Genomic DNA, 20,440 nt, shown 5'->3' on the forward strand with positions numbered 1-20,440 from the left:
GACAATAAAAAAATAGAAACTTTGGTTTGATTCAAGAGCCACATAATTTTTAATACTATTGTGATTTCACATGCTCAAAAATAAAAGCAGGATCCTTCTGTAATATGCCAGCCATAAATTTTATTTTTACTCTTTAGAAGTTGGAAGGAAAATAATTAGGAACAAATATTTTATTTCAAAATTCTAATTAGATTCCTACCTTATAGTTTCTGTTTTGTCCCAAGCTCAACATACTACATAACCTGTAAATGCAAATGGCCACAAGCAAGAACTTAGGTTTCTTCAATGTGTTATCATAGCTCTTAGGCTTAGGAAGATAAATATATATATGTCCGTGTGTGTGTTTAAAAGCACAGAATAGGCTGAGGGTGGTGGCTCATGCCTGTAATCCCAACACTTTGGGAGGCCGAGGTGGGTGGATCACTTGAGGTCAGAAGTTTGAGACCAGCCTGGACAACGTGGTGAAACTCTGTCTCTACTAAAAATACAAAAAATTAGCCAGGTATGGTGTAATTACAAACCTGTAATCACTGCTACTTGATAGGCTGAGGTAAGAAAATTGCTTGAACTCAGGAGGTGGAGGTTGCAGTGAGCTGAGCGAGATTGTACCACCGCACTCCAGTCTGGGCCACAGGGTACAAGAGTTAAGACTCTATCTCAAAAAAAAAAAAAAAAAGAAAAGAAAAAGGCACAGAATAAAAGTCAAAGTTTTTATATATGTATATATAAGTCTTAATTACAACTTCAAAAGAAGCGTCTAAACAGGGCAAAAACAGTCTGATTTATAGGTCCTAGAAGGAGGACTTACATGCAGCTAAGTATGTATGGAGGTATTCAGGAGTTAAGTGGATATCTATGACACAGTCCCACATAGAAAAAAGGTAGTCCATAGATTTGATCTGACTACATTGTATTTTAAGTTTATTTACTACCCTTTCCAAAGTACCATATATTTTTTTAAATTTATTTTTATTTTTTGGGGGGAAGTAGCAAAACCTTTTTTTTTTTCTTGGAGACAGTGACATGCTCTGTTGTCCAGGCTGGGGCAAAGTGGCATGATCTCAGCTCACTGCAACCTCCACCTCCCCAGTTCAAGCAATTCTCATGCCTCAACCTCCTAAGTAGCTGGGATTACAGGTGTGTGCCACCACACCTGGCTAATTTTCGTATTTTTGGTAAAGATGGGGTTTCACCATGTTGGCCAGAATGGTCCCAAACTCCTGGCCTCAAGTGATCCACCAGCCTTGGCCTCCCAAAGTGATGGGATTACAGGCGTGAGCCACTGCATCAGGCCTAAAACCTTTATTAGATATGATTTTCCAATGATAATGATGTGCAAATTAGAATTATGAATTAATTCAAAGAGCAGTCTGAAATTTTTAAAGGTAGACTAGTTATTAGGAGACAAAAGGTAAAGAAAGATGACAACATTTAATACTATTCATTATCCCCTCTCTGTACATAATGTTGCATATATACAACTACTTCATTTTTTTTTTTTTTAAAGATGGGGTTTCACCATATTGGTCAGGCTGGTCTCAAACTCCTGACCTCAGGTGATCCGCCCACCTCAGCCTCCCAAAGTGCTGGGATTACAGGTGTGAGCCACCGTGCCCAGCCACAACTACTTCATTTTTATTTTATTGATTTTATAAAAGAGTGAAATCATCTTAAGGAACTTATGGTATATAGTTGGTGTCCAACTTTGATGGGGAAGGTAGAAACAAACAGGATTAACAGTTTTCACCCACATGTTTTAGGCAATTTTTTTCTTTTCGCAGAGATTTTAGTAATATTTCATAAATATTAGATGTACTTTCACTCCTTCAGTGTTATAACAGAAAGCCAGTGTCAACAGTAATGGCTTAATTATTGGTACACAAGAAAAACAAAACACCAATAGGTTTTCTTAATTATGCAGTTTAAATATCAACATGTGCATTTATTTTTTCAGTTATAAAGTTTTCATGTTTTAGACAACAGGTTTTAACAGTTTCAAATCCATTGAGACATTGTTTTCAATTTGAAATATTACGTGCATATACATATATAAAAAACAATCCAGTGCATGACTCATCTGATAGACATTTAAAACTAACCAATGCTTACTTTTTGACATGCAGTTAGGCAGAGAAGGAAACAAGACATCCTTTCTCTCTCTCTCTCTCTCTATCTCTCTCTCTCTCTCTCTCTCTCTGCATGTCGAAAAATTATATATAGAGAGAGAGAGAAAGAGAGAGAGAGAGCACACGCACACAAGTGTCTGGACAACAGAGTGATACCCTTGTCTCAAAAAAAAAAAAAGAAGCAAACAAAGGTTTACTCCAGTACCTACAAATTTCTTATTGAAAATTAGGCAAAAATAATGATGAATATTCTAGGAGAAAGCAGAGTAACAGAGGCCATTTAAGGAAGACATGTCTATACTACTCTTTAAAACCAATAATAGTGGGAAAGATAAGAGAACATTTACTGAACGTATATAATATATATATATTTTTTTAAGAGATGGTAGTCTCAGTATGTTGCCCAAGCTGGTCTCAAACTCCTGGGCTCAAGCAATCCTCCCACCTCAGCCTCCCAAGTAGCTAGGACTACAGGCATGTGCCACTGCATCCAACTCCATGTAATTTTTACATTCACCATCTCATCACATTTTATCTCCAAAACTAAGACACAGGCGGTATTATCATCCTCATGCTACAAACAAGGAAACTGGGATTCAGAGATTTAAACAATTTGTCCAAGAGTAACCATGATAATGTTATAGGCTGAAGTGAAAATACCTTAAATAAAGAGAATAAATGGTAGTGATGATGACTGCACATCATTCTAAATGTACTTAATTCCACTGAATTGTATACAGTAGTCTCCTTTTCCAAGGGGGGATACACTCCAAGACCCCCAGTTGACACCTGAACCAACCCCTATATAGACTTTTTTCCTATACATATATACCTATGATAATTTTTAACTCAGCAGTTTTCATGCACTGTGTGGGCATAACCTGGAGTTTGAGGTGTGACAGCCAAACTAGCATGAATTTGTTTTTCCTTCTTCACAAGTTCATGAACAGAAGATCAGTTCTTACCAGAGATTTTTTTCTTTTTCTTTTGAGATGGAGCCTCACTCTGTTGCCAGGCTGGAGTGCAGTGGCCCCATCTTGGCTCACTGCAACCTCCACCTCCCAGGTTCAAGTGATTCTCCTGCCTCAGCTTCCTGAGTAGCTGGGACTACAGGTCTGCACCACCACACCCTGCTAAGTTTTGTATTTTTAATAGAGATGGGGTTTCACCATGTTGGCCAGGATGGTCAATCTCTTGACCTCGTGATCCACCCACCTCTGCCTCCCAAAGTGCTGGAATTACAGGTGTGAGCCACCGTGCCTGGCTCTACCACAGATCTTAACAACCTCAGCATGTGACTTTTTTTTTCTTTTCTCATTTAGTCAAGAACTTTTACCTTTTCACTTAAGAGAAGCACTTCTCTTTGGCAGATCTGTACTGCCAGCAATACTACTCTTGCTCTTCGGGGTCATTATTAAGTAAAATAAGAGTTACTCAAACACACAAATACTGCAGATACCTCAACAAGTGATCTGGCTCCTAAGTGAATAAGAGATGGGAAGTGTCACAACATTAATATATTGGATAAAGGGATAATTCATGACCCAGGCAGGAAAGCGCAAAATGAAGAGAAGATTTCATCATACTACTCAGATCAGTGCACAATTTTAAACTGATAAATTGTTTGCCTGTGACATTTTGAATTTAATATTTTCAGACAAGATTGATAGCAGGTAACTAAAACCACCAAAAGCAAAACGACAGATAAAGGGGGTATTACTGTACTTAAAAATGGTTAAAATAGTTCATGTTATTTTACAGTAAAAAATACCAAAAAAACCCTAAGAGACTAGAAATGCCAAAAAGTATCAAATCTATAAAGTATTTAAAATATAAAATAAATGGAGAAAAATCAGTATTTAGAAAATATTGTCATATTAGCCTGGCCAACATGGTGAAACTCCATCTCTACTAAAAAATACAAAAATTAGGCAGCTATGCTGGCAGGCGCCTGTAGTCCCAACTACTCAGGAGGCTGAGGCAGGAAGAATTGCTTGAACCCGGGTGATGGAGGTTGCAGTGAGCTGAGATTACACCATTGCACTCTAGCCTGAGCAACGGGAGCGAAAGTTCGTCTCAAACAAAACAAAAGTTAGCCAGGCGTGGTGGTGGGTACCTGTAAATCCCAGTTACTTAGGGGACTGAGGCAGGAGAATCACTTGAACCTGGAGACGGAGATTGCAGTGAGCTGAGATTACACCACGACACTCTAGCCTGGTAAGTAAGACTCAGTCTCAAAAAACAAAAAGAAATATAAATAACAGAATACAACTGTACACACAGCTGAAAAAAATGCTTCCAGACATTAAAAATAATAAAGTAAACATAAAACACTTAAAAACTTTCCAAATAATTGGAAAGTTTGCCTCTCTAATGGAAGTGTTATATAACTGCAAAGTTAGCATTTTCCTGCTTTCACTCTGGGATAAACCTTAAATTTATATAGTGGAAGAAATACTTAGGTAACAATAACACTGACAGTCCCAGGTACTTCACAGATCTTGAGAAATCTTACAAGAACTTTCTAAAGCCTTAACAAACTAAACACTATATTTTCAAGACAGCACTTCAAGTCTGCATGCATTCACTGTACTGCTTTTTGTTTATTTTGAGATGGAGTCTCCCTCTGTCACCCAGGCTGGAGTGCAATGGGGCTATCTTGGCTCACTGTAACCTCTGCCTCCCAGGTTCAAGCAATTCTCCTACCTCAGCCTCCTGAGTTGGCATTAACAGGCACCTACCACCAAACCCAGCTCATTTTTGCATTTTTTAGTAGGGACAGGGTTTCACCATGTTGGCTAGGCTGGTCTCTAACTCCTGACTTCAAGTGATCTGCCTGCCTTGACCTCCCAAAGTGTTGGGATTACAGGCATGAGCCACTGTGCCTGGCCTCACTATAATGTTTGATGTGTTCTGCTTAGTGCTTGCTTCAGCGGCACATATACTAAAATTGATGTGTTCTGCTTAGGGAAAAAAAATTACTGCTAGAGTTAAACCTAAAAGATATAGAAGTCCTTCTTTCCAATTTATCTTAACTAACAATCTTAGGTAAACTATGCCTAAAGATTGAAGTTCCTATTTTGCATCTGTCTCATATAATAATTATAGAGTAGTATGCTCTTCCATAAATCATTTACTAAACATTTAATTTTTAACTTTGTAACACTGTGGTTAGCACTGTATCAAGAGCATTGATAACATCATAAGATGTTAGTAAATGATCAGAAATTTTTTTCACTGAAAAAATGTGACTTTTCTAACTCAACAAATTACTTTGTCGCATGTATTTTTCTTTGGGATTTCTTTTTTGTGTGTCTTGAATACAGCCCTGAAATACTTTCTAAACATATTCATAGAATATTTCAAGCTGGAAGAAAAATACTGAAATAGAATCCAGGATATAATATGCCAGGTATTAAAGACATAATCTGAAAGAGATCATAATTATTTGGCTGATGTGTCAAAAGTTCAAGTCAGTGTTGAATATGTCACTTAACTACCTTTACAAAAATGTACAGATCAAACAGAAACTATAAAGGCTCAGCTAATTTAACCAAGTAAAGTTGTTAATTCCAACTTCAAGCAACAAAGTAAATAAGGGTAAAATTTAGGAACTTAATTTTATTTCTTGATAAAGACCTTTAATTGAAACAATTTCCCCAGGGGCTCTCTGTACTATTACATATATATGAGATACCAGCACACACTTACTAGAATGTCTAAAATAAAACTAAATATATATATGAGATACCAGTACACACTTACTAGAATGTCTAAAATAAAATAAAATAAAACTGGCTACATGCTGGCAAGGATGTGGAACAAGAACTCTGTACAACCAGAACAATGTACAATTAGAAATTGTACACTGCTGGTGGGAATGCAAAATGTACAGCCAAATGTGGAAAACAGTTTGGCAGTTCCTTATAAAGGTAAACATACACTTACCATACAACCCTGCAATCCCACTGGGAGGTTTCTTTTCATCTAAGTGAAAAGAAAACTTATGTTCACGTAAAAACCTGTATGTAAATGTGCAGAGTAGCTTGTTCATATATATATGCCAAAGACTAGAAACAACCCAAATGCCCTTCAAACTGGTATATGAATAAACTGCAGTATACTCATATAATGGAATACTGTACAGCAAATCACAGAACAATCAGGATGAAACTCAAATGCATTATGCTAAGTAGAAGAAGTCTGACTCAAAAGCCTTCATAATGTTTAATTCCATTTATATGAGATAACTGCAAGGACAGAAAACAGATCAGTGGTTACCAGTGTTGGGGATGGGAAAAAAGCTGGACTCAAAAGAGGCACAAGGGATCGTTTTTGGGATTCATGAAACTATCCTATATCTTTTTTTTTTTTTCTTTTTGAGACAGAGTTTTACTCTGTCGCCCAGGCTGGAGTACGGTGGCATGATCTCCGCTCACTGCAACCTTCACCTCCTGGGTTTACTCAATTCTCCTGTCTTAGTCTCCTGAGTAGCTGGGACTACAGCCACTCGCCACCACACCCGGCTAATTTTTGTATTATTATTTATTTTTTTATTTTTTTGAGATGGACTCTTCCTCCGTCACCCAGGCAGGAGTGCAATGGCGCAATCTTGGCTCACTGCAACCTCCATCTCCCGGAGTCAAGCAATCTTCTCACCTCAGCCTCCCAAGTAGCTGGGATTACAGGCATGGGTTACCATGCCTGATGAATTTTTTGTATTTTTAGTAGAGACAGGGTTTCACCATGTTGCCCATGCTGGTCTTGAACTCCTGACTTCAAGTGATCTACCTGTCTCGGCCTCCCAAAGTGCTGGGATTACAAGTATGAGCCACTACACCCAGCCCAATTTTTTGTATTTTTAGTAGAGATGGGGTTTTGCTACGTTAGCCAGGCTGGGCTTGAACTCCTGACCTCAGGTGATCCACCCACCTTGGCCTCCCAAGGATTATAGGTATGAGCCACCATGCCCAGCCCTCTATATCTTGATGTGGTGGTAGTTACAAAATTGTATGCATCTGTAAAACTTACTGAACTGTACATTTAAAAGAATTTATTGTATGTAAATTACACCTCAAAAGTTATAATACAATCTACTTAGATATTTAGAGAAAATCACATATGAAGCTGAATCAAACTCTATGACTGTAATACAAACAAAATTATAAATACAGACCATGGTTTTTTATAAGTAGAGATCTGAAATGTTGGCTAACAAAATTATAAACATAGTTGAAACAATAAACAGTTTATTTATGAGTAACAAGATCTGAAACGTTGGCAGATAAAATTATAAAAACAGTTGGATCAACAGTTTATTTATGAGTACAGAGATTTGAAAGGTAGGCTATATAACCTGTTATCATCATAATGGAAGAATTTTTTGTTATATAGATGACTTAAATAAGGTCTCAGCTTTTCCTTTTAAGCTTCTTAGTTAGCCTACTATTTGAGCTAACTACTATTCACTGTCACTCAAGATGGTGGGCACCCAAGTTGTTCAACAATTGCCTTTAATTGTTTTTGATGAACACTCCAGTGGGGATAGGCTGTTTGTACTAAGTGAGCTTCAAGTCAGGTCAAATACAGATGGTCTTGTGAATGAGGTTTTTCAAGGAACCACCAGTTAGGTAAAATAATGACAACTCTGGGAATGGAGCTTTGAAGAACTCCAAACTTGATCTGTCCCTTCCAGTGGCTGGTTTTCATCATGATTGGACGCTGTTGGTTTTCAAGGGTAGTGAGAAGCTAGAGGGAAAAGGGCAAATTAAAATGCCACAAAGTTTTCTGTTTTTGCCAAGATTCAGACATTTCTCTAGAATAAATGCTCTCAAATTGCTGCAATTGATAATTATTCCAGGTACCCTTCAGTTCTTCATATTTATTTACCTGGAGTCTGCTACATTTCTGAAACTTCTACATATACTTTTGGTTGTGATTTCTTCTCCTAGTTTTTCCATCAATTTGATCTCACTGTTTCCTAGCTTTCAGAAATCTATTAAAGTCTCATCAGCTGAAAGCTACCTTTCTGTTTTATTTTTTACCTTTCTTGATTTAATACCTTTAAAAAAATATCTAACATACTTACTAACATATCCACTCAGAATCCTTTGTACTCAGAGTCCCGCTGAAATAGATACAAATACCCAGCAGACCTACACTCAGCTAGCATCTCTTAAGGTTTCCTTTAGTGTGATCCTATGAGAGCCTTTTAGCTCTCACAGCTTAGGCAACAGCACAATTCACATTTCTGTAACCAGAAAAACTGCAACCACCTATACCTCCCTGATGGGACTTACTGTAGACAGATAAAAACCATTACCATATTGGTCAACACCTTCTACAAATAAGTAGTGCAGCCAACTGACTCCAGTAAAGTTGATGAATTCTTCTGGCTACTTTGTTCGGGAGGAAAGACTAACATATCATAGTATTATCAGCTGTAGGAATATTTATAGTAACTTTACACTTAACAAAACACTAACAGAACTTACTGAGAAAGTTGCTTTTTAAAATATATTTAGGCTCTACCAAATTCTTAATAGAAGAAATACTTTATCAGAAATAGACTCTTGGCCGGGCACAGTGGTTCATGCCTGTAATCCCAGCACTTTGGTAGGCCAAGGCAGGTGGATCACCTGAGGTCAGGAGTTCAAGACCAGTCTGGCCAACATGGTGAAACCCCATCTCCACTAAAAATACAAAAATTAGCTGGGAGTGGTGGCAAGCGCCTATAGTCCCAGGCGGAGGTTGCAGTAAGCTAAGATCACACCACTGCACTCCAGACTGGGCAACAAAGCAAGACTCCATTTTAAGAAAAAAAAAAAAAAGAAAGAAATGGACTCTCTAAGAATTGTTTTTATAATTCCTAATATTACTTCATGACAAAAATAATCCTTTGACGTTGTCTACAAAACAATCTTTAATAAAAATTAACATAAACTTTTTCCCCCACAAGCTCCTAATGAAACGGGAAGATGTGTTCCACAGGAAAAATTTCAAAACCATAGTAAAAAGTATTAAGAAGAGGTTAATCTGAATTAGCTATGTCAAGGTGAGCTTAATAACAATACAACAGCTCTACTATATTCCTTCCAACACTCCTTAGATCTCGCTCTGGTTTTCACAACTTGTCAGAAAGCGTAAGAATTTTTCTGTTTGTAGTGGGTGTTAACATGTGACATGAAAAAAAAAAAAGAAATAAAAAAGAATAAGATTATGATAAAAGAAATTTTAAAAAGTTTGAAGATCCAGACTCCAAAGAACTCAAAGACCCTAAAACTTTATCTTCATCCTTTTTAATCTGTGCAGTTAACATTTCTAAGAGAATCACAACATGAATATTCTATAAATATGCTGCTTCCAGCTATACAAAATTGTACCCTATTTCATCAATTCTCTAACATTCTACAGATCTCTCTCTATATATATCATCTACACATCAATCCTATATATCAAACAGCTTGCCAGTATTTGGGTAACCCTGACTATACACTATACTAACAGAACTAAGTCTTTTGAAATCTATGTCTTTAGCTGTCAGAAGAACTGTAAAATCTAGGTTCATTTTTTAAATTAATGTTTTATTTCTCCAAATTTAAATACTCCTTCAAAAATCCATCAGAGAGGGATAATGTAAGTGTTTGTTAAAGAAAAATAAAATAAATAAGTATCTTATGCTTCGGATAAAAAGGAGAGAAATCTGGTCTTGAGAGAAAGTCAATTCACTAACTAGCTCCTCTTAGTTTTCCCAAATAGCAAACCATTAAAACTATTAAGATTAAGGCCCAAATAACAAGTGGTTCCTATGAGAGATTAAGTAAGTTGGACCTGTAGCTTTGATAATCTTTAGTTTTTTGTTTTCTTTTTTACACCCAGAATGAGTAAGGCTTTCCTGGAGATAATCTTTAGTTTTAAGTCCAACACACTACACAACTTTCCCAACAGGTCCTCAAGAAAAAATATTTTCAAGCTCCTGAGCAATGTAACATTAAATGTCAATCATGTCCTGTTAGCAAATATACAGAACTCATCACAGTCACAAACACTCTCAGGAGAGCCAACTGTGAGTTGATACTATTAATAGAAAACATTTATGGAATGCTTCTTATGCGTCAGGCACTGAACTAAGTACTTTTAATATATTAACTATTTTCTTTTTCTTCTTCTTTTTAATTGAGACAGAGTCTCGCTCTGTTGCCCAGGCTGGAGTGCAGTGGCATGATCTCAGCTCACTGTAACCTCTGCCTCCCAGGCTCCAGCGATTCTCATGTCTCAGCCTTCTGAGTAGCTGGGATTACAGGTGTGTGTCACCAGGCCCAGCTAATATATTAACCATTTTACTCTTTCAATTAGTCTATAAAATAGGAGCTATTTGTTATTATCACCATTTTACAGATGAGAAACCTAAGGCACAGAGAGTAAATTGACCAATGCTACACACATAGTAAGTCACCAATCTGGTATTCAAGCCCAAGCAGGCTAGCTTCCAAGCTTGAGTTCTCAAACCACAGCTGTGTGTCTCATAATGGAACAATGCAGACAGGACTGGTGATGTTTAAAAGCTGTCCGAGCTTAAAATGTATGATATGCCATACTATAGTCACCAATAGCTAGAATCCTTAAGCCAAGTAATGAGAACATACAAGAAGATGGCTTTTCTTCTTTATCCTTTCCCATTTTCATTTTTCCTCCAGGCCTCCCAAGTATGAGTATGAGTTAAACACAAGTGAAGTGCTTTAAATAGTACCTGGCACACAGTAAGCACTCACTAAGTGTTAAGAGGGGGTAAAAATAGTAGAGTATGCCTGCTGACCCTATTTCATTCTAACAGCTAGGAATAGGCAAGGAACTGTTGATACTTCTACCACCTTTCCCCCTTTGTGATTACAGGAAATGAACTGGGACAATACATAAATGTAATCTACTGTCACAAACCCTAATGACTCTTCAATTGTGTTATTTCACCTGATCATATACACATGAGCAAACTGCTTCATTCCTGTCTCCTTTTTTTTGGTTTACAAAGACTGGTCTGGGGCCAGAAGAAAGCAGAATAAAGCAGCTTTGTAACCTTTTGACTAGTTGCCAAGAACAGAAGCAGAGTTTGTGAAAAGCAACCGAATGGACCTAAACTTCCAAGTGTTAGATGGAAACTAGCAAAGGATAGAAGCTCACCATTATAACCGAGCATTTTCAACCTCATGATTTCAAAATAAGTTTTTAAAATAATGTGCCTAGACACAGTAAGGAACAGAAATGACAGTAAGGATAATCAGGGCAACAGGACCTCCCTCTCTTAATTATTGTTCTATAGTGAGGTAAAAAGCTTTACAGAATCTGAGTACATTGCAGAGAAAAAAAACTAGCAAACCTAAACATTTTCTTTTTCTTTTTGGTAGAGACAGGGTCTCATTATGTTGCCCAGGCTGGTCTTGAATTGCTGGGCTTATGTGATCCTCCCACCTCAGCCTCCCAAAGTGCTGGGATTACAGGCATGAGCCACCACACTTGGCCCCAAACCTAAACATCTTTAATTACAAAAAAAAAAAAAAAAAAAAAAAAAAAAACCAACTCAGGTTACCATATGAACTTAGTGAATGGAGACCAGCAGTTTGTTTTAAATGAAAAACAACAGCCAAACATGGTGGCTCATGCCCACAATCCCAGCTCTTAGGGAGGCAGACGCAGGAGGATAGTTTGAGCCCAGGAGTTTGAGACCTGCCTGGGCAATACAGCAAGACGACCCCACTCTCCACAAAAAAGAAAAAAAAAAGCGTAAATGAAAAACAATAAAACAAAATAGAGGCCAGGAGCAGTGGCTCACACCTGTAATTCTAGCACTTTGGGAGGCTGAGGCAGGAGGATCACCTGAGCCTGGGAGTTCAAGACCAGCCTGGGCAATATGGTGAAACTCTGTCTATAAAAAATACACACACACACAAAAACAGTGAGGCATGGTGGCACACACCTGTAGTCCCAGCTCTTAGGAGACGGGAGGATCACCTGCCCCAGGAGGTCAAGCTGCAGCAAGCTGTGATAGTGTCACTACACTCCAGCCCGGGTGATACAGGGTGAAATCCTGTCTCAAAAAACAAACAAAGAAATATAGAATAGAAAATATTAATATTACAGTGCATCACCAGTAGCAAATATATTGTTTCATGAAACTTCTCTTTAAATTTCAAATATCAGTAGGCACATATATGTGTCTGAGTACTGGATAACAATGTAAATGTATTTTATAGTGGGGTCATGACCCCAGAAAAGTTTGAAAGCCACTTTACCAAAAACAAAAAACTGGCCAGTCGAAAAAGGAAGAAAATAACCACTTCATACTACATAGGAAACAATATTCAGAGTTTGATGGTTCTCTAAATTGTAGTTTTATATAAGCAAGCCTCTGAAAGAGAATGAAAAAGATCAAAAAACCACTGAGTTATTTCCAAAAAATTTTATTGCACAGAACATAAGGTACCTGAAGTAAATAAATATATACTAACAGAAAATACATAGAAATGAAATAAAGCAAAATTTTCATTTACCTAGCTATTAAATGCCCCACTAAATATGAGAGATGGCCTAATCTCTTTGCAAAGCTCTAGTTCTCACTCTCAAGAACATTTATTCATTAGTGTCACCTAATTATTGCTTCTTAACCTATAGGAGGAACAAGTGGTGAAAAGAAAAATCAGATTTCAAAAATTCTTTTTTATTTTAAATTATCACAGATGTTTCCTAAATTTGACATCTTTAAATATAAAAGATAAAAAAAATCAGTGATATAATAAAACACTGATTTTTATAAGACATTTAGGTATCATTTTTTATCCTATGTTCTCTAAAGTCCGAAATATTTGCCCAAAATTCATACATGTATCTATATTAGATTGCTCTTTTGGTAAAGAAAGTGAGATTATGATATTCATATCATCAATCTACCAGGAAAACAATTACCATCATTGTGCTAAATTAAATGTTCCTCTTATTTTGAAAAGGGGGAGGGGAACAACAGGTGAAGGTGACCTAAATGGTTTTCAAGTACAATGGAAACTAAAGAATAAAATTCAATTCCACCTGAGAGCTAATCATTCTAATGTATTCCCACAGTAATGGCGCTGATAGCAAGTACCTACCAATTTTCCCAAATTCAGTAATTGCTACAATATTAAATTTCAGGTGAAAGAAAACTATGAAATTTTTAAATATACTGATTATCAATCAGACCCACATATAAAAGAGAATTGCTTTGAATCAAAAATTAAATGTTTAACTAAAAGTAAAGAACATTCTAAATACCAACAAGTATTATCATCATAGCAAAGCTTACTCTGTTCAGCTCCATAATAATACTTTTCCCACCAAGCGGAAAAAGACAAAAGCTACTATAAAAAACAGTGTACTTAATGTCTTAATTAAGAAAAGTTAACATACAAGAATTGAATAAGCATTCCTAATCATATGTCACTTCTTATTAGAAATAATTATACCTTTTCTGTGAACCAGATTCTATGATTTGCAACTGTTTTTAAAATATTCAGAAAAATAATATCATTATCTGAGTACAACAAGACTCCTGCATTAAGGTGCACCTCAACTTATATAAAATAATCTCCTTCCCTCAGATAGCTGATTAAAAATTTTTTTTATTTGGGCATAATAAAGGCACAAAAGAATCATCTTAATATGATTAATATTCTAAATGACTATTATTTGCATCGCTTCATTTAGAAAGTAATTGGTTTGTGAAAGTTCCCCTCATCTTTTCTAAAGTAAAAATAAAACCACTAATTTAAATATACTACCCTAAACATGACAGTCCTAAAGAGATGAATATACTTAATTTCACACAAATTTTCATATTTGGAAATGAGACCAGTGGTGAATCAGACATTTCAGTGTTAGTTTTCTGTTTTATATTTCAAAGTTGTTAAATTCTTATGGGAATGTTAAGATTTAAGTATTTTAAGAATATTACCTAAGTTTAATACTCTGAAGATAAAAAAATTAAGCTGGAGGGGCCATTTTATTACAAATAGTGACTTATCTCCAAATAATGCCAAAGTAATTAACTTCCATAAGATAATTTTTCTAATGGTGGAGGAATTTGATCCTGTTTTGCTTTAATATATGGTTTTGTCATCTGAGAAACATTGGTAGTAAAGGGTTTGAAATCTGCCTTAAGCCAGCATAGTAAAAAGGCCAACTAAAACCCTCCCCTAAGGTTCCTAACCAAAAGCAGCATTCTTTTGTTTCAGAGAAACTCGATTTTTAACCTCAACCTATAAAGAAAGAAATCACTAAAGTAGTAGACCCTTGTACAAAAAAGATTAACTCGGGAGCCAGAAAGACTAAGTTCAAATCCAGCTCTTTGATAATTAGTTGTGTTACTTTGGGCAAGTTACCTAACTTCTGTACCTTGATTTCCTTGTATGTAAAATGGAGATAATAATAATAGTACCCTTATTTCATAGGGTTGCAAAAATTAAAGACTTAATACATGTAAACTCCTTAGAATAGCTCCTGGTACATAGTAAGTGCTATGTAAAGTTCACTTTTATTTTTACTGTTTTACCACTACAGATTTTCATGGTTTAGTTGTGAAAAAGTTTCCCAAGTGAAAATTATTTTATTGTATCTATAATGAAAGAATATGATTTTATGTTAATTAAGTTTAATTCTAATTATGTTGTCTTACATTTAATTCAGAAATGTACAAATAAGATCAAATTCAGAATTTAAGTGTAAATATCATCCTGGTACAATATTACCTAATCACATAAATAGTCTAAATAGGTATTACTTTAACTGTACACAGTAGATGCCTAAACAATATTTGCTGAAATAAATGTATTACAAAGAGTATTGCTAATTATTTTCTAGGGAAGAAAATGAAACCATCTAACTGCTACAAACATTAACCAAGCTAATAAGTTAAAGTGCATCCAACACAATCTGTAGTAAGATCTTCAAGATATTAAGCACTGACTGCCTCAGGCTCATTTTCAAACAAAACTACATCTCCTTTAAAGGAGTAAGTTGGTACTATTTAATATAGACATTCCTTTTCTGATTCAAAATAATATTGCATACTTAAATGAGAAAACAGTAAAGACAAATTTTAGGATGCCCATATTTTAAATGGCTGTTTAAAAATATACTGTAAATAACAGAGAAAATGGCTAAATTATTTCCACATTTAATAATTACTGCCCTAGGACTTAGGTGGATGGAACTAAATAAAAATATCAAGGATGATGATATGTTCCATTATTTGCTGTGTTCTCTGCCAGTAAAGGATACCAGTATCAGTAGGGTAGTTTAGAGCTTAAGCCATACACTTTGTAAAAGAATATGCACTTGACTGGGTGCGGTGGGTCATGCCTGTAATCCCAGGACTTTGGCAGGCCGAGGCAGGTGGATCGTAAGGTCAAGAGATCAAGGCCATCCTGGCCAACATGGTGAAAACCCGTCTCTACTAAAAATACAAAAATTAGCTGGACATGGTGGCGCGTGCCTACAGTCCCAACTACTCGGGAGGCTGAGGCAAAAGAATTGCTTGAACCCAGGAGGCAGAGGTTGCAGTGAGCCAAGATCAAGCCATTGCACTCCAGCCTGGGAGACGGTCTCACTCTGTCTCAAAAAAAAAAAAAAAAAGAATATTCGCTTGTATTTTTAAGTTAACTAGAAAATGGAAAGTCCACCTATTTTCCACTTTGCTGTCAATATAAAAATTCAACCTTTTGGTATAAACCAATTAGATGAATATATGGGAAGAATTAACTATTACCTAATATGTTAAAATACACATTTCTATTTTGAACTATTCCTTCTCCATTTAAATCATATATGAGCTAAAGTATCCTGTTATATGTAGAACAGAAGTATCTTTTCAACAAACTACTACCTAAAAAGAAGTTCCATGAGCCTTTTATTGACAATCAAAACAAAAAAATGATGTCATGAAGCAGCCTAAGCAAAGCACAGAAATCATAACACTACAAGGTACAAGTGGCAAGGACTTGTTGGAGGTATATTTTGTTTCTTAAATTTTCAAAACTACATCATCTGCCTGTGGGTGGTGGCTCATGCCTTAATTCGAGCACTTTGAGAGGCAGAGGCAGGCAGATTGCTTGCTTGAGTCCAGAAGGTTGAGATCAGCCTGGGTGAAACCCTGCCTCTACAAAAAAATTTAAAAATTAGCCAGGGGTGGTGGCATCACCTGTAGTCCCAGCTATTCTGGAGGCTGTGGGAGGATGGCTTCACCCAGGAGGTTGAGGTTGCAGTGGGCCAAGATCACGCCACTGCACTATAGCCTGGCCAACAGAGCAAGTTTTGTTTGTTTTGAAGGAAAAAAAGAAAAACAAACAAACAAAACTACATCTCCTTTAAAACAGCATAGGATTCAAGGACCGAAAAAAAAAAAAAAAGTATGACAAAGTACAGTAGCAAATAAAATGACAAAAAATAATCAAACCAAAATAAGAAAAGTTAGTAAGCATAAAACTAATATGCAGAAATGTATTTTATTTATCTTTTTATCCAGTTTATGTGGAAAGAAATGTATTTTAAATTGAGCCCTCAGGGTTACAAACTAAAGTTAAAATTTCTATAGAAAACCAATAGTAATTATTTTTTCCTGAGCTATAAAACACACACACACTAAGCTGTCTCTAGTTTTTGGTGTTTTGTTATTGTTGTTTGGTTGGTTGGTTGGTTGGTTTGGCAGCTAGGTGGAAGGTCAGGCTGGAGGATCAACAACATGAACACAACTGCTGCAATGACAACACAGGATGCTCATTTCATTTAGTGGTTTCAGCACAGAATATACAGGCCAAAGTCATTTTAGAAGAAATAAAGAGAAAGACGGCTAAAACTTTTCAACTTCTACTTCTGCACAAAAGTTTATTTCTCTAGTCCCTCTTCGAAGGAAAAAATGACTTCAGCTTTGGATTTTAAAATCTGTGTCACAGATTTCTTATCCTAATAGTCTCATTCATATATGACACGAATATACTGAAATGACCCACTAAATCCTATATTGTGCTTTCCAGCCTACAGCTTTAATGGAATTAACACCTAGTACTCTGAGAGCATGTGCAGGACTTCTTGATTTTAAAAAAATGACCTTGGAAAAAAGATTAACTGTTTTAAGTTGTAATTTCTTTTTCTTTTTTTTTTTTTTAAAGAGACAGGGTCTCACTCTGTTGCTCTGTGGAGTGCAGTGATGTTATCACAGCTCACTCAAAATCTTGGCTCAAGTGATCCTCTAGCCTCAACCTCCTGAGTAGTTGGGACTACAGGAACATACCACTACACCATTACAAAAGCTAATTTTGTCTCACTATGCTGCCCAGACTGGTCTTGAATTCCTGGCCAATCCCCCCACCTTGGCCTTCCAAAGTGCTGGGGATTATAGGTGTGAGTCACCATGCCAGACCTAAATCCTAATTTCTGTATGTTTTGTAAAGAAAAGTGCCACTTCTTACTAGTGACAACGGTATACAGTCTTTAAAATGAGATTTTATCATTTTCTATTGTTTTGAAGACAGAGTGATTTCACATCATTTTTGGGGCTTAATGTTCTTATATTAATCTGCATTAATTAAGCTGGCATTCCCATGGCTTAAATGAAGTCCACAAACCTGAAGGTAAGAAAGCAGCTGGAGTAACCTGAAGGTAAGGAAGCTGGGTCTGGGATAGTTTTGAAGGTTGGAAAACAATAAGGCGGCGTTGGACAGAAGCTAGAGATAGGTGGTGGGGAGGAGGTACATAGGCGCAGTGGCTCAAGCCTGTAATCCCAGCACTTTGGGAGGCCGAGGTGGGTGGATCACGAGGTCAAGAGATCGAGACCATCCTGGTCAACATGGTGAAACCCCGTCTCTACTAAAAATACAAAAAATTAGCTGGGCATGGTGGCGTGTGCCTGTAATCCCAGCTACTCAGGAGGCTGAGGCAGGAGAATTGTCTGAACCCAGGAGGTGGAGGTTGCGGTGAGCCGAGATCGCGCCATTGCACTTCAGCCTGGGAAACAAGAGCGAAACTCCGTCTCAAAAAAAAAAAAAAAGAAAAAAAAAAAAAGAAACTTTCAAAGGGGTAGGAGTTAGATGAGTCCTGAAAGCCAATCAGAAGGGTCCTTCTATGTGGCTTCTACGACTAACATGGCTAAACTCCAAAGTCCTTTGTTAAAAACAGCTGAAGAGAGCCCAATTTTGAAATAAGCCAAGGTCTATACACTTGTATATGTATATGTATTATATAATGAGGGAAATTTTTCCATAGCTAATTAGCCAAAAGATAAGCAGGCCCTTAAAGTTGTATTTAAGTTCATACTTAAGTATTACATTTTAAAGCACAATTTATAGATTACAGAAGCTGATCACACAAAAACCTCTGCAATCAAGTGCTAGATACACACCATGAACATCAGAAAAAAATTAAGATTATCCAAGCCTATACTCTAGATCACAAAATTTGGGCAAGGGATACTAACTACTATGAAATGCAATTCCTTCATGTTATAAATGACTTTAAACCTCCAGGGAAATTTAAGAAAGATGCCCTAAGTCTCAAAATGAGAAAATGATAGTTTTACAACAATGGTGGAAATGGTAAGAAAAAAACACAAAAGTTAGAAAACATTCTAAGTAATGTATTGTAATGTCTGGCTAATGAAGGAAGAGGAAGACAAATAGAAAATTTAACACAGTAAAGATGAAAAAACAATGCATATGTGTATACTGAGTTTAAAGAAGATTACTTTAAAATTACTATAGTGAATTCTTTAGCAGAAGACTTTTCGGTAACAACAGAATAAATTAATAAATCGGGGCTAATGATCTCCCCACAAATTCTGTCCTCTATCATCACAAGTGTCCTATAAGAAAAGTGCATGCAGAAAACAGAGCTGAAGTCCCAGAACATTCGTATTTTTGCCTCAGCTGTGCACATCCGTTCTCATTGGAACACAAAACTGACAGAACGTCTTCATGACCTCTCAATTAACAAGAAAGATCACAACAGCCCAACCACTAGCAGTACCGTGTGCCTGCCACCTGTTAGCTGCTCTTGAGATCCAGCGAAGAACTAGGAACGCCTTTGTTGTACTCTTAACTATGGAAGCTACCAGAGTTCAGTTTAATCCAGCACCTTAAGGCAAAACTTCCCCCAAGGCTGGGGAAGTCTTCCCATACCCGGGCTTTGGCAAAGCCCTACTCTAGCTAAAGTCACGCAGGAGAAGCACAGGCGAAGCACTGTCACCTACTAGTCCCCGGAGGAAGGGTCAAAGGTGAAGAAAGTTGGGGGACAAGGACCTAGGACCCTAGAAAGGGCTCAGTTTCTCAGTGGTGAAGAGTGAACACAATAAGGTAGGCAATCTCACTGGATGAAAGAACGCTGAGATCCCAGATCATGGGTAAGGGAAAAGAGATGCTGAAAGGAGGGAGGAGGAGAAAAACCGAGGCATTGGCTGAGAGGCGCTGAGGCGAAAGGCAAGAAACCGAGGCTGGAAAAGGGCTGATGAGGCTGAGGGTGAGACGAGAGATGCACGGAGGCGAGAAGGCTAAGCTGAGGTGACTAACGCGAGGCCAGCGTGAAGGAAAGGGCTGCGGTGAGTGAAGCACTGCAGGGACAAGGGACAGGCGAAGAGACCCCCACCCACAAGGACCCAAGCAGAACTCTAGATCCCTCCCCCTTCAGGCTGTGCGCGACCAGCTGCGCTCAGACCCTGTCCGCAGCCGAGACTCACCCAAAGGCTGCAAAAGCCCCACAGCAGGACATGGAGACCAGTCCAGACCCACAGTAGAACCAAGCGAGCGGAGGAAACCGCGGCGTTAGCGTGACCCGGATGCGCATCCCTAGGAACCGGAAGTAAGCGGCCAGAGTCACCTCACTATCCACACCTCGTTCCACTAGAAACCTCTGGGCGCATGTGTCGAGCCTGACCGGGCGGGGAAGCTCCTAGATACCGCCCACTCCGCCGGCCCGGCGAGTCCCGCCCATGGTCACGCCCCGCTCGGCGCCTCCGCGTCTGGCAGCAGGCAACGGGGTGAGCCCCAGGCGGTCCTGACGGTGCTACAGCCCTCACTTTTAAGGAGGTCTTTAAAAATGTGCCTAATCCGGCCGGGTGCGGTGGCTCACGCCTGTAATCCTAGCACTTTGGGAGGCCGAGGTGGGTGGATCACCTGAGGACAGGAGTTCATAGACCAGCCTGGCCATCAAGGAGAAATCCCATCTTTTTAAAAAAAAAATTTTTTTTTTTAAATGTGCGTAATCCCTACGTCGCTAAAAGGAACATGAGGAGAAATGCTGGATGC

The 20,440-nt window shown here is 37.6% G+C and overlaps 1 protein-coding gene across 20 annotated transcripts in view; it reads right to left on the reverse strand.

The window, feature by feature from the left end:
- Window positions 1-19,983, reverse strand: part of EYA3 (EYA transcriptional coactivator and phosphatase 3) — a 106,001-nt gene extending 86,018 nt beyond the window's left edge. For 8 of the 20 annotated variants that reach the window (XM_035308383.3, XM_035308375.3, XM_078330898.1 and 5 more), the window contains exons 1-2: window positions 19,873-19,983; window positions 12,097-12,207 (exon numbers count right to left, since the gene is read on the reverse strand). The gene's annotated coding sequence lies outside the window, so the exon portion shown is untranslated. Of the gene's footprint in view, window positions 1-521; window positions 653-12,096; window positions 12,208-19,872 lie in introns of all 20 variants that reach the window. The other 12 variants (XM_035308384.3, XM_035308376.3, XM_078330899.1 and 9 more) reach the window with 3 other exon arrangements.
- Window positions 19,984-20,440: the final 457 nt, after the last annotated feature.

This window comes from Callithrix jacchus, chromosome 7 (assembly GCF_049354715.1).
Source record: "Callithrix jacchus isolate 240 chromosome 7, calJac240_pri, whole genome shotgun sequence".
Taxonomy (NCBI): Eukaryota; Metazoa; Chordata; class Mammalia; order Primates; family Cebidae; genus Callithrix; species Callithrix jacchus.